Here is a 14,919-nt window from a genome sequence, read left to right as displayed (position 1 = left end):
TATGTTACAATACAATGCAATCGGTTAAAATGTACCGATACTACAAGGAATCAAACATTGGCACAAAACGAAGAAATTTGCGTATAACAAAAACCAGACAGATCTTAAAAAAAGAAAAAGAAATGAACAGATAAGCGTTGCATAAAAACAGCAAAAAAAGGGGTGGGGGGGGGGGACTTAGCATTATACGTTACAAGATACCAAAATAAACGTTTATGCTGAAAATACAGGCGTCTGCATCTGACCATTCGGTACTTACTGTTCGTATTCGAAAAAATATATATATATATTTGCCCAGCTCTAATGATCTCATATCTAGAGCGGAATGCCGAGCCTCCATCCAGGCTGACCTCTTCGATCATCCTTCAACTTCGACTTGCAAACTACCCTAATGTTTTCAGAAAGACCCAGTAAGCATGCGGCGACGGTTCATTAAACCATTACTACACGGACCTTTCTTGAACTTGCACCAGTGGCTATAGTAACCTAATTTTGCCATACTGCGGCGCATGCCGAAATTATAAAAACCATCTCTACGTTTCACGTACGCACGAATAACGATATACAGACACCTGAAAGGCGGCCAGCGAGCGAATCCAAGCCCACCCCTCCCAGGGGGGGGGGGGGTCCCGCCAAAGGTATTCCCCAGCCGCCGGTGACGTCATCGAGGACATGGTGCCACCAAGCACCCCAGGCGTCGCTCGCACAGGCAAAGGCCGTTGACTCACGGCCTCTGAGACACCCGGCGGTAGGATTTCGAGCGGATTTCGAGGAACTCGCCCTTGGCGAGTCTGAGGCAACGACCAGTTTATTAGGCGGGGGGGCCGATGACGTCGGCGACGACGACGGAGCCAGCGTACACGAATAAGACTTCTGTCTATGGAATGCGCTGTTCTACATTTGGCGGTCGCGAGGCGCCGATATACGATTTTAGCAAGCGGCGTGGCAGATTACGTAAACAAAAAAAAAAAAAACAAGCAAGAACAAACATATTTGAAGACTTTAAAGGGGCCTTAACAAAGCATTTTGGTGGACAACGCATGCTTCAGAAGTCGAAAACAAATCACTGTCGTACGGAGAGAGAGCGGAAGGTTGTTCTTGCATACAAGCAATAAGGTACACGAAAAAGGGCCCCTCATTAAGATGCGGCGGGTGACTAAGTTGCAGCCAGATTGGACTGGCTAAACTTTTGGATTGCACAAAACTTGGCCCGGGGGGGGGGGGGGGTCAGATGTGCAAACAAAACCCAAATATCTTGGCCAAAAATAAAAAAGGATTTTCAAGAATTCGTTTCGAGGCCTCGAAGTTGGCGTCTGTATTCAAGGGCTACATCGAAGGTTTAACGACTGCCAGTAACGGTGCGGCGGGACGTTGCGCGGGAGGGACCTCGTCACCGAAGACAAAATGGCGTTACCACAAAGCAACATCCGGTTGTCGACGGAGTCGCACACGTCACATCAAACAAACAACAAACACAAAGCGCTGTTAAAGAACAGGCGTTTACAGTCGCCGGTGCAACTTAACGGCGGAAACTAACGGCGAGAAAAAACAAGCACAGGCCCCTTCGTATACTGCAAATGCTCAAAGCGAAGCAGAATTTACCTCGGCGACCGACAGGATGTGCGCGGAATCGTTCAGGTGGTTTTCTCTCACCGTCCCTGAAAGAAACGTTTTTCCCACCACCGATGTAGGCGGATATCAGGTTTTCCTGCCAAAAAAAAAAAAAAAAAAGCGACCCATTTCGCACCGGCATCCGCAGACTTCAACAACGCCGACGGCTTCGCTGAATGGGCAAGGCGCTTGCTGTTTTGGGAACGCGGTCCGCGATAACAAAAAACGTCGACGCCGAGTACGAGTTCGGATATACGCCGGATATTGCCGCGAACCAAAGCAGGCAGGTGTGGAACGGCCGCTCGTGTTCATAAAATCTTTTTCGCTAACCATGATCTCACGAGCACTTTTTTTGCGATAGCAATTATATGGACACTTGAACCGGATTTCTGCCGTCGGCGTCGCCGTCGTCGTCGCCGTGGTCGTCGCCGTCGCCGTGAGGTTCTCTATAGATAAAATCTTCGCCGCGCGCCGTATGCCCGAGAGGAAGCGTGCGGGGACGCGCGCTATCACGGAGAGCGAGTGCACTCAATCTCCCACGCGCAAGCAAGGAAGCAGGAAGCCAGCGCCGGAGGGAGCAAGGCGGGGGGGGGGGGGGGGGGGGCGCACTTCTCTGCCAACAACCGCGCTCGTCGCTCGCTCGCACCGTCTCTTATCTCCACGCGGCTCTGACCTTTAAGCGCCGGCGCATTCAGTTTCCGTTGAAGCGATAGACCGCACGTACCTTCGCCCGCTGCGGCGTATGCTTGCTGCCAGCGTTTTGACAGTCGTTGTCTGCTGTCATTCAGTGTGATCTCTTCGTGTTTGTGCGCGCTCACACCACGCTTGTTCATTCAGTTCGTAATAGTCGGGCCACATTTTCCAACGCACGCTACACACGCAATGCTGCCCGGATCGGCAGTGCAGCGCTACAGGTGTGTCCCTTCGCACGCGCGCTGCCCACGGGTAGCGCTTCTCATCAATACCACCGTTTCACACGCGCCTTCTCGTGGTCATTGAGTATCTCTTCATGTCGGTCTACTTACGCCGCAGCACACCTGCTTACTTAATCAGCTCATGTTTACTACAATTCATATTGCTACCAAAGCCGCTCACCTTACTTCGTATGACATTGCTGTGTTGCTATCGCATTCATTGCTTCGCCCTTAGGGCGAAACTGTGACATTTTTTTGCTGCGCCATCCTACATCTAATCACGCGTTGATCATCGCTTTATAGTTCACAACCCAAGCTTCCGCATCAACCTGTACTTATTCACCTGTGCCAAAGACAGTCATCTGACTGCAATCACCTCCCGGCCTCCATCGCCAGCGACCGGATCAATCTTTACTCCAAGATTTGCATCTGCTACAATGTACCTCAACTGTACCACTCCCATATAACGCCACAATGGCAAGGAGTGCTTAATATATAAGAAATTAAGGGAGTGGTCACAGAAAAAGTTTGCGTGGTTTATTTCTTTACAGATAGCCGTCGACCCAGCAATCAGGCTACGGAGCCGCAATTTTCCGGAAGCACGACAAATAATCGGGTTACCTTTCAACCGGACCAGTTGGTCGCATATCGGGAACTGACCATGACAGAACTGACCATGAAATGTCATTAAAAAAAGTTAGTTCATGTAATGACGAAACCAGGCTTGAGTCATATCGCCCTTTTTTTTTTAATGCGAATCATTCTTTGCCTTATTATTGGCACATTGCGGTTGAAGAGCGCATCGAACGAATAATTTGTGGGCTTGATAAAGGAGCACTACGACGAAGCCGACACATAAAAAGCTGGGGGGGGGGGGGGGGGGGGGTAAGCTAGGAAGTCGGTATGGTTGCATCGCAGAGAACCAGCGCACGGACTACACACAAAATTGGAGGGGGGGGGGGAAGAAAAAAAAAGCTATTATTAAATACGTACATGCAAGGTCACAAGATAGATGCCGAGGCGTTCAGATATCACAAACCACGATTAGCACCAGCCAGCAAAACAAAAGGACCACAATACCACCGAACAGTTTGAACAACCCAACCGCTATATCGAGTCAGTAACAGCGCGTGTGATTAACAATGGGCACGACGGCCTCGCGAAACATAAAGAACTGCGCGGTTGCTCGTGCGCAGCGAAATCACACAACTCCACGCCCGCAGCAGCAGCAGCAGATGTGTACGGACCGCACAACCGCATGACAATCACCGCGCGTGTCGGCGGCACTGTCAAGCGCAAGGGTAACATCCACCGTTTCCTGGTGAGTCAGGAATAGCACGTCCACACTGGGCAGGCAAAAAGAAAAAAAAAAAACAAAAAAGAAAGAAAACGCGTGCCGCGAAAAGCAAGTGTGCGGCAACATTTGCCTGACGCGCTTGCGAATCGAACTCGGAGGGGGCAATTAGAGGAGCTCCATCGCCATCGGCGCCTGAAACGAACGGTTCAGTTTGCCCGTAAACGTAGAATGCCCTTTACCGCGGTGGTTGCACGGAACACATGCCGTAGGCGTGCTCATTCACCGAGTACACTGACTCGCCCCACACTCACTTCGCAGGCATCAGAATTTATTAGAGCGTTAGCGAGTGACGAAAGGCGCGAGTGGACGCGCGAGTGCACGAACAGGAGTTGAGTTCCGGTGAGCACGAGCAGGACTGCTTAATGGTTAAACCATTACTGGTTAATGAGACTACGAACGAACGCCGGCGACGGTGAGTTCGGGTGGAAGTGAGGATTTAACGTGAATGACTGTCGGTGAGTGCGAGTGAAGGGTGAGCGTGCATGCGTGATCGCCGGTAAGGTCAGGCCGTCAGTATATGAGCGTGAGCGGATGTGTGGGAATAGAAGTGAATGCGAGTGAATGCTAGTGAGTGAGTGAGGGTGAATGCTAGTGAGTGAGTGAGGGTGAATGCGAGTGAGTGAGTGAGGGTGAATGCGAGTGAGTGAGTGAGTTGGCGAGTACGAATTGGTGCAAACTAGAGTGTACTAGACAATGGTCTATATTCTAGTACACTCTAGTGCAAACGCAAGTAGCAGCAATGGTTGCGCCATCTGGTTAACGCAGAGTTCAAACGGAAGGTGGTAGACTTGTGACAATCACGGGCTATGCGCTGCTCACCTGGGTGTTGCAAATGCGTCGGCAACAGCGTAGTAACGAATGTATAGTTCTGTTTTTCTTTTCCTTCTACCCCTTGGACGAGAGCCACGCGAAACGTTTCCGATACTCTCTGGTTGAACAAACCACAAGATGCCCCTGACAACGCTACGGTTCGCTCGTGCTCCGTAAACTGCATATGTATACGGACACGTTACGCATCTAAAATTTTGCAGTCCGGAAGAACGGGGACGGTACCATCTTAATGTACGGCTGATACGGAAACGTAGCATCGCGCTTAGGGTAGCTGAGCGCCAGGAGATCAGTCGAAAAGCACTTATTTAGTCACGCAAGTCAACTCCGCCATAATTCATTTGCCTGTCCCCGTCTCAGCCTACAGTCAGTGCCCTTTCAGAGCATGCACTGCGCGCAAATGCCGAAGCTGTCCCGCGGCCGAAACGGCGAAGCGCCAGGCAGAGTGGCCACGCCGACACGTTCTTGCCGCTGGTGCGAACGTAGTCGTGCAGTGTAGATGGCTTCACTTTAAATAAACACACCAGCACTGTATACAGGCAGAAAAAAGGAAGCGAAAACGTGCACCAACCGCAACGACGAAATCCGCCAGTCCACCTCCCGCCATCTCAAATCACGAGCGCCGATCGAACCTTGGCTCGCCTCTTCGTCCACTTTAGATCGCGCCCGGTTCGACGGTTTCGGTCTCTTTTTTTGACACGGCCACGGTGAAACGCCTCGTGACCTCCCAGCGCGACGCGGAGGACACACACTAACACTCGCGGCAAAGACCCTACACCACTCCGGACAACAGCCAGTGTCTATACTAGACAATGCGGTGGGACAACAGTACAGTAAAGCATGCCTCCTCCACACGCTGCAGGCACAGATACACACGGAGAGGCGCACCCCGTACGGAGAGACCGAAATGTGCGACAAACACGACAGGAAAAAAAAAAAAAAAGTGTACACGCGACGAACAGGCACCACACCAGCGCGGCACACCTGCCGCGCGTCCCTTCGTACGATGCCCCGAAGCGGGTCAGGTACTTAGCGCAGCTGCGGTGTCGAGGTACAGCGCGCGCGAACCGCTGCCAACGGAGCGCGGATGCGCGCACAAACAGACGCACGCAGTACCATGTTCTCCCATCGAATCGGGAGAGAGAGAGAGAGATAGATGAAAAGGACCAAAGCGAGAGGGAGGGGTGCCACAACAAGGGAGGGCAGGACACACAACCATGATCTTTTATCCGCGACAGCATCAGCGACAACAGGAGGAAGAAGAGACCCGGGGGACGATCGGTGTGCACCAGAGATCATCATTCCGGTAGCACACACACACACACACACACACACACACACACACACACACACACACACACACACACACACACACACACACACAGCTAACGCTGAATGTCACTCAGCGCAAGCCTTGTGAAAGGGAACCGGGCGAGTACCGGAAGGAAGGACCGGACACGGGCCATCAAACGGCCGGCCGCGAGGCCTACATGCAGGGTGTGGTGGGGGTGGTCCCGGGTTAACGGTGCCAAAGCGAGCCCCGGAACACGCCGACGCGATGGCAGAGATGACACAGAGCCCTCTCCGGATGGAGGGACAAGGCCGTCGGCTTCCGCCAGGAAGAGCCTCCACAATGGAGACGGAATGCGCGAAAGAGGGACACGCACAGCGAGAGACCGGAAGCGAGCCGGCTCGTCCACTCGCGTACGGCGCCGGCCGAGCGCTACGCGGGCTAGCCGAGAGTATACGCTGAACGGCAACCGTAATTCACCTAGAAGGGCGTTTCAAAAACTACTTTCATTCACTCGTTAATTACTATGGAGAGAAAAACGTCCTTTACCTAACAGTGCCGGCGTGCGGGACCGGGTGACACTCTCGAGGAAGTCACCCCTATGCGGATAACTTTTACCCAGTCGCTCCGTCGTATGGTACACATACATGTATAAATAGTTCCCTTCTTTACTCTTGTCATCTCGCCCTGTCCTGTTAATCCTTTTTTAACATAAGGGGGCGCATCAAAAGCGACAGAAGTAATCTTCTCGAAAATTAAGCCCGCGTGGACGTCCGCCGTGTCACTGAGAGATATAGGTGCACAGGGCATGTTACAGTGCTAACAGCCGTGTACGAAAACCGACTTAGGAGAGACGAAGGAAGATGAAACTTGAAGTGTATTACGGGCAACCGGGAGGAAAAGAAAATGTATAGGTGCCTAAGAGACCGGCAAAAAAAAAAAAGGGGGGGGGGGGGGCAGAAAGGTCATGACAGGACGCCTACCGAGTACCACACTATACCGAGTGCTGACAAAACTGCGACATCACTAAGCACACGGCGTCTTCGATTACTTGGTGCTCCACGCACGGAATAGCCCACGACCGTTGAAAGTACTTTTTTCTTTTCTTCTTTTTACATATATTCGAACACATAATATGTACAGCCGGTATCATAATTATGAGGTCATATGGAAGACAGGTGCAAGATTTACGATGTGGCGTCGCCTGCCGCCTTTCGGCGTTACGTCCGCCCTTACGTACTAACAAAGCTGCTCAGCAGACATATTGCCGAGTCATGACATACAGGCATTTTTTTTGCACAGCGAACGCTACCTGCCCAAGTATCAATTTGGTTCCGCATACCACGCGTTAACACTGGGAATTCCGAGAAAACCCTTGAGCGAAGCCCCGTGCCGCACAAACACGGAAGCCGTGACGTAAAAGCCAAGCGAGCCCTCTAGGCTCTAAAACCAGCGGGAAATCTCGCATGCAGGGGCTGCTAGACCAGTCGGTGCCCAAACCCCATCAATAAACAAAAAAAAAAACAAAAAAAAAAGACGTATGCCCCATAACTCCTGTATTCGATAATGTAATATGGCATATGGAAACACGGGGTTGCGAAGCTTTCCGCTGAGAACCTCGCCGGATTTCACGACCATGGGAGTTGCGGCCTGGCCGTTCCGTTGCCAAACAGGCAAACCAATCACAGCGGAGCACGCGCGCCACTGGGTTCCTTGCAGCACCACCAGATGGCGCTCGCCTCCGCGCATCGGCGGCGCCGGCCGTGCGGGAGAAAACAAAACAGAGCTCGCCTTGGCGTAACCGCGGCTGCACGCTCATGAGGAAGTAAACGCTTCTTTCTGATAGAATGGATTCGAATTGCGCTGCGCACGTATGCGCATGCTGCCTCTGAAACCACGATGCGTTCAAGGCGTCCGTCGTACTCGCTAGCAGTCAGCAACTGCGCTTAACAAATGGCTCGGTATTTGTGTGAACCCATGCTTTGTGCGTGTGAACTTGTGTTTCGGCTCTTTATGCACTCACACAAAGCTTCGCTGTATATAGATTCCAATTCGTTGGATTTGCTGCATTTTTTTTACATGGGATCGGGTTTGTTTCAGATAAGATTATTGGATATGGCAGTTTGGGGCATAGCTTTCTTTTTTTGCTTTTGTGCGGGGATTCCGCACTCTAGCGACGGCTCTTTCCAAGAAGCAGAAACTAATTTCGAAGGTTATGCTTTTTTTTTTTTGCTAACTGCATGAGCCGGAAGAAATCGCAGAACCGGAAGCACGTCATAGGCGCCACGTTATACAGGAGAGGGCCTCTGGTGCCGAAACACAGCCGCCTGAAATTTCATCTGCACCCTAAATCCCATTTTTAAACAAAACGCGGGCGCAGCTTGCACTAGTGGTGCAAGGCTGGAGTAAACAGCGGAGCTGGTGATCGGCCTAGCTTTTCTTCCAGGTTTTACTAGCCTTGGCTAAGTTTTGCAAGGAAATGCTAAGTGCTGCTAGGCACGGTATTCCGAATCGGCTCGCCGCCGACGCGCAGATTCTTGCACCAGATCGCTCACTCACCATCGATTTTATCGAACATAAACATTCCCGACTGGGCGACTCTTTAATTTCCTCCCTATTCGTGCTCGGTATTCAGGGAAGGGGGGGGGGGGGGGGCTTACTGTGCTGCCCGCGGGACAGTGAGCTCGCGATCACGATGCGAGTTTACTTCGGCGTATCCACGGTGTGCCGCGCGTTGAACGCCAAGGTGCGCTGTGTCGTCCCTAGGGCCGCGGCATGCCACAACCGACACTAGCCACGTGGCCAGACGCGAGCCGACGAGGCGCTCTTGCAGGGGGGGGGGGGGGGGGGGGTCGACGTTTCCAAGCGAGCGTGGCGCAACCACCGCCGAGGAAATGGGCGAGGAACTTAATAGCACCCCCCCTCCCAAAAGGCACGCAAAGGAGGAGTATGGGAAGGGACGACGTCGGCACGGAGCGAGTCGGCTGCATCATATCACGCGGGCGCACGCCTGCTCTCTTCAAGGGAAACGCTATGTAAGAACGCGACGAGCCGCGGAGCTATAAGAAAACCCCCCTCCCAACATAGGATACAAGTACGAGGCACAGGCGCCACCGCTGGCGTACACAAGGCTGTCCCTCGCCCCACTTAGGGAGAGCTAGATATACGCCGAATACAGAAAACACCGGGGCGGTTGTCCCAAGTGTGTGTGTGTGTGTGTGTGTGTGTGTGTGTGGCCGCGGAAGAAATGAACGCACAAACGAAGATTGGCGAAAACCAATTGGGCTTGCAGCGCACGCGCAGTGTAGAGGGTGCGGACCAAAGGCTGCCGACCATCGAGGAGTGCGAAGCAGCGGTAGTTAGTAAGGCTGAACCGGGCAAAAAAAAAAAAAAAACAAAAAAAAAGGGGGGGGGGGGGGCTGGCAGAGGCCAGCTGGCACTGAGCACCGACAGAAGAGCCACGGATAGCCAATGACGCCCCGACGGATACTGAAGTGAAGCGGATACGCCGCTTCACTTTCGAGCGCACCGTCTCGCGTCCCCATAGACGTGCACGGAAAGACCAACGAAGGAACCCCAAAGGGTGCGAGCAATCAGAAGCAGGAGAGGGAGAGAGACAGAGGGGGGGGGGGGGGGGGGGCGCCGCGGTGCTACCTGGCGACCGCAGTTAGAAGGCGAGGCTTGCACGCACGTGGCGTGAGAACGGACCCAAGAGACCCGCGACCATCGAGCGGGGGCTATCATACACACGCAGAGGCGTGTCCGCGCGCTTCCGCGGCCTCAAACACGCCAGTCACGTCTCCTCGAAGGCAGCCCCCGCACTCCGACGCTCTCGCCCGGGGTCCTAATTCGATTGGCGTGGGCAGCGGTGCGGCGCGCGGGACTATACCCTTGTCCGACTCTATTAAAGCCTCGCGCGGGCCACGTAAAAATGCGCACCCGGTGCGCCACGTGGTATCGACACGCGCAGTCGGGACTAGAGCAATGCGCACGGGCTTAATTTTTCGACACGGGCCAGCCGGGGGAAGTCTGTACAGTCGACCGATTCCTTAACAGTAACGCGCGATGCTGATCTCGTCTTAAAAGGCGCTGACCGGCTGGCCAGTCGACGCTCGTGCGGTACTGTTAAGGAATCGATCGACTGTACATGCCTTAAATATGTCATTGCTCTGGTGGGATTTCAGAAGACATTACAATAAAACTACAGTAACAATAAAGCATTGTGGCGTTTTTTTTTTTCAACAGCACAAGCGTCCACCTAACATAAAAAGCAGATGGAAGGATACATTTAAATTTCCGGTAGGGAATTTTATTTAAAGCAGTTGTGTAGAATTTTGTTGAACACACTAAGCTATAGACACATTTAAATCACATCTAACAGCATTCTCTCTTTTTAGCGAACAGGCCCACACAGGCCATGCCTTCAAAAAAGAAGCCGCGCTAATGGAAAGCACAAATTTTCCCTCGCTCCACTGGCGAGGCCGAGTTTCCAAAACTAATGGGCAGGAAGTTTGCTAAGGTAGCAAATAAAATAAATGCTGTCGCATTTAAAGAGTGACAACAGGGCGACGTGCCACGCGCGCTACATACCAGAAAATGAACTTGAATAGGGAAGCCGGCGCAACTTCGCTCCATACCTGGGGAACCAGAGAGTGTCGCGTCCCGCGCAGCAGCTGTGCCGCGAAAAAAGAAGGACGCGTCGGCGCACAGCAACCAACGAAAGAGCGGACTACCTTGCGGGAGGGCCAGCTAAACAAAGCAGTCCTTGAACTGCACGCGCTGTCGACACACAGCGCGAGAGAGAGATTGAACAACATCGCCGCACGCTCGAATGCCGACGACCCGGCGATCGAAAGCGAAAAGAGTGCACACACAGGCCTGGGCCGGTTCGCGAGGTGCACTTCGAAAGGGTGCGGGGCGGGGTTAACAGGCGCCGCGCAAGAACAAACAGTCAACCTCTCATTGAGTTTGACAGTGGACCAGTTGGTTAAACACCGTCGAGCACTCGCTGCTGAGCCGCTAATAATCATCATCACCCGTCTCGCGCTGACACCCTCCTGCGTGCAATCATCTACGTCCTTCCTCGGACACACTGGTTCCACATTTACGTGTCGCAACTCTCGTTAGAACGTCCGATCTCGCCCAGGGATCGAAACAAAGTGATCACAAAACGAGCGCAGCGCGGTAGGGGAACAAAGAAAGATATCGCGTGCACAGAGCTGAGAATCAAGTAAATCGTGCGGTTTTACGTCCCGAAACCTCGCGGTAAATCAGAAGGGACGCAGTGGCGGAGGGGTCGGGATTACATTCGACAACCCGGGGGTTCTCTTAACGTGCAGCCAAAGCACCGTACGCGGCACACGCCCCCGTCAAAACGCCGCCCACCGCGGATGGGAATCGAACCAACGACCTCGTGGCTCGGCAGCGCGACGCCATAGTCATCGCGGTGGGTTCGCGCGTGCACAGCTGCAATCACGGTGGTACTAGAAGCCCCGCAAATGCGCGCTGTTCTGACGCGGAGCCAGCCGAGAGATCGAAAGAGTCTGTCGAACGGGCATGCCAGGTCTTTTTTTTTTATTCACACGGCTTTATACAATCGCCGGCCCCTTCAGCGCATGAAGCTGTGATTAGGGGTCCCGCGACGCCAGCGAATGAGGAGGCACGGGACAGCCAGAGCGTGACGACGAGGCGCGCGGTATGAATAAGAGCGGCGCACCGAGCGAAGGCCGCGAATGACAGGGCGCGAGGAGGACCGCGCGCGACAACGGCGAGCGGCGCAGAAAGACGCGGGGGTGGGGAGGACCTTGCTCCTCTTCTAATTGGAGCGCCACACGTGCAACACGGCGCAGCTGCGCTATACGCCGGCCTCCTGCTCGCGATGTCAACGGCCCGCCATCCCGCTTTCCACGACACGCCGGGTCCAACCGCCACGCAGCCGAGTCCGAGTGGCCGACAACGCAAGCGTCCTGCTCGAAGGAAGCCGTCAAATCGACTAACGACCGAACGCCGCAGAAGCCCCGAATCTGCCTTCACAGTTGACTGGGGGAAGAATCTCCCGCAAACGAATTGCACGATTGACAAGCCTTTCTCTGGCATTACTTCTTACCGTGCTTTGGGGTTCGTTTCGTTTCTCGGGAGACGTTATCGAAATCGCGGCGATGAGAGCGAGAGCTGCAGCTCCGGCGCCTTTTGAAATGCTATAGTTTTCAGCAGGGCTGCGGAAAGGTCAGTCAACTTGCTATACCTTTGTTTTGTCCCAGCCAAGCTGTTGATCGAAAGAAAGAATACGAAGACACCTAAGTACTTCTTACGAGTTGTGAATGCGAAAGCGTTAATGTCCAATTGAACGCTGGTGGGCGGTCATTAGACTTGTGCGCTGCGAGTAAAGTACCATAGCGGTACGTGCCGCCCGAGCCAGCAAGCAGCAGCAGCCGCCTACGATTGCTGGCTCGGGCGGGCACCGCGCGCCGGCTTCCGAGAACGAGTGACGTGGCGTCGCGGCGATTCACTCCCTCTCTCCTCACGCGACACCTGGCACTCCAGTAGCTGCTCCATTTCGCCCGCTCTGCTCCGTCGAGGCGTGCTCGAGACGTGGCGCCGCAGCCAATGGGAACTGAGATGCCGTTTCGCTGCTACAATACTTTAGACGCCGGCTTTATCGCTCAACGGGCCATTTAACGCTGTCGCATCAACAAAACGAAAGTTTAGGAAACATGGTGCACAGATACCACTATACTAATTATAATTTAATAGTTATAAGGTGGTCGGTTGTCACACCTCTGACGACCGAGTACCGTCGACCTTATAATTGTATCTTGAACCGGGTTTTTTCAATTTTTTTTTTTTTTTTGCGTTGAACAGCTTGGCTAAAATTAGCTGGGACCAGTGTGTCGGAACGGAACGAAAAACTAAACCGAACGATATTTGTGACCGGAACGAAAACCGAAATGTTTTAACGCGACAGCGTTAAGGGCCCGTGTCGCAGAAAATCCGGTGTCGGCGCCGGCGGAAATCATCCCCAACAACGCAGGTCATCAGAATACATTATTTAGGTACATATGTACATGCCACGCCTTGCTACTTGACGTGCGGCATATGCGGGTTATTTTGCCACACCATTCTATCACTGATGTTGCTCATACCTTGTCTTACATTCTTGTCAAAGCTATTCCTCGGAATTTTGAGAATGACAACCCACGAACAAATGTCATGAAACAAAACACGCACAGCGCATGTCTTTTATGCTAAATCCTCTCAGACAAACATTAAGTGCGAAACAAGAGAAACGTGAAAATGTTTTTTTTTTTTTTTTTTTTTTGCGCGGTTGTGCACAATCTCCGGGATCGGCCCACGCAAGAGGCCGCGTTTCTACCAGAAAGCTCGCCTTCGTGCATAGCGTTCGGCGCCAGCGTTTCCAGGTAACCATTAAGGTTGAATAAACTGCAGTTGTCGGGAAGCGTTAGATCAGTCAGGGATCTTTGATTGCTATCGCGTTTTTGATCGGTTTTCTGTTCAAGGAGAAAGTCAGCAATCCGAAACTAACGACGTCAGGCATCGTAACCGACATCAGGCATCGTCAGGATTAGCGTGTATATCAGGTGTCCGCATATGCGCGTATCTCAGGCAGGCATAGTGCGAGCGATAGCCGGTCGAGCGCTCCACTAATCTAAGCCTGCCGATCAGTGCACTAGCGGATCGGCATCGTAGCAAAACCCAGGGCTTGCGCACGAAGAGCTTATAGTTTCGTTTTCTACGGGTACAACGCTTTGTTACCGAAATTTTATGCTTCGTTTGTGCTCGTTTAAGTTCGTTTTTTCGGAACAGCTGTCTCGAATTACGGCGAGTACACTCGTTGACGTGCGGCTTCTGAAATCACGCTCAGTGTCTTGACTCTAGGCACTACTGAGCATGATCTCAGAATTCACTTTTTGAGAAAAATTAATACTATGTCTTTATCGTTACTTTGCTTTGAAAATTTTTCCATGCGAACCAATAGCATTACGGATTTTTTTCCCTTCCGGTACGTAACATTTTTCAGTGGAAGGAAACTAAAACCAGAAAAAAAAAAAACATTACGTTTCGACACACTGACCTGGGACACCCTCTATTCAGGTATATGTATACATGCTACGTGTTTATATATGCCGTATATGCAAGGTAGATTGATATACTATTCAACCGTGAAAGTTGCTCAAACCAGGTCTGACGATCTCGACTAAATTATTCATCAGAACCTTTACAATGGCAACCCGCGACCAAAGTCCTAGAACCGTAACATTCACGGCGCATGACTTTTATCTTAAATCTTCCCCAGCCCATTAAACATTAAAAGTGCAAAACAACATCAGTGTGCAAAGCCGAAAGTCATGTAATTTTAATCAGAGGGACTCTTTCACGAGCATCGTACTTAGCGGCGCCTGTGCAATGTCATTACGGGCCCTACACGGCGTGTTAAACGTTTTTTAAAGGTGCCAGAAATTTTGGTACACTCGCGTATCTCGCGCTTCACCCACCGTCCACCTGTGCACTGCTACACATTTCAATACGGAGTTTCAGGCAGCTCAACGAGCAAATGATCCACCATGGGCAACCCGAGCCAAAACCCTAAATCCACATAACGAACCCTTAACACACTTTAGCTGTAAAAAGACGAAGTAGGAGATGGCAAGGCGCCCTCACTCGAGCGCGACAAGCTGCGTTTCCATATGCAGCAACCCGTTCAAATCAACGCCACGCATTCATTCATTAAAGAGAAAAAAAAAAAAAACGAACGCCGGTCTCCCATGGCGACGGCACCGGATGGGCCTCGCAAAGCAATTCGATACAGCCGCTCGGTCCCGTGGATCGAGGATGGTCGTTTACTATTACCAGCCGGGAAGCGCGTGCACAGATCGGCTGGTATGTGCCCTTCCCCTCGT

The 14,919-nt window shown here is 52.4% G+C and overlaps 1 protein-coding gene across 7 annotated transcripts in view; it reads right to left on the bottom strand.

Moving 5' to 3' along the window:
* The window catches only part of LOC119433364 (polypyrimidine tract-binding protein 1), a 136,668-nt gene that overhangs the window by 88,597 nt on the left and 33,152 nt on the right, over nucleotides 1–14,919 (bottom strand). The window contains exon 1 of one of the 7 annotated variants that reach the window (XM_049658599.1): nucleotides 3,519–3,588. The exons of the other annotated variants lie outside the window; for them this stretch is intronic. The gene's annotated coding sequence lies outside the window, so the exon portion shown is untranslated. Of the gene's footprint in view, nucleotides 1–3,518; nucleotides 3,589–14,919 lie in introns of those variants that run through there. 7 annotated transcript variants of the gene reach the window in all.

This window comes from Dermacentor silvarum, chromosome 11 (genome assembly GCF_013339745.2).
Source record: "Dermacentor silvarum isolate Dsil-2018 chromosome 11, BIME_Dsil_1.4, whole genome shotgun sequence".
Classification (NCBI taxonomy): Eukaryota; Metazoa; Arthropoda; class Arachnida; order Ixodida; family Ixodidae; genus Dermacentor; species Dermacentor silvarum.
The sequence above is the reverse complement of the archived record's forward strand: the minus strand, read 5'-3'. Positions and strand labels throughout refer to the sequence as shown.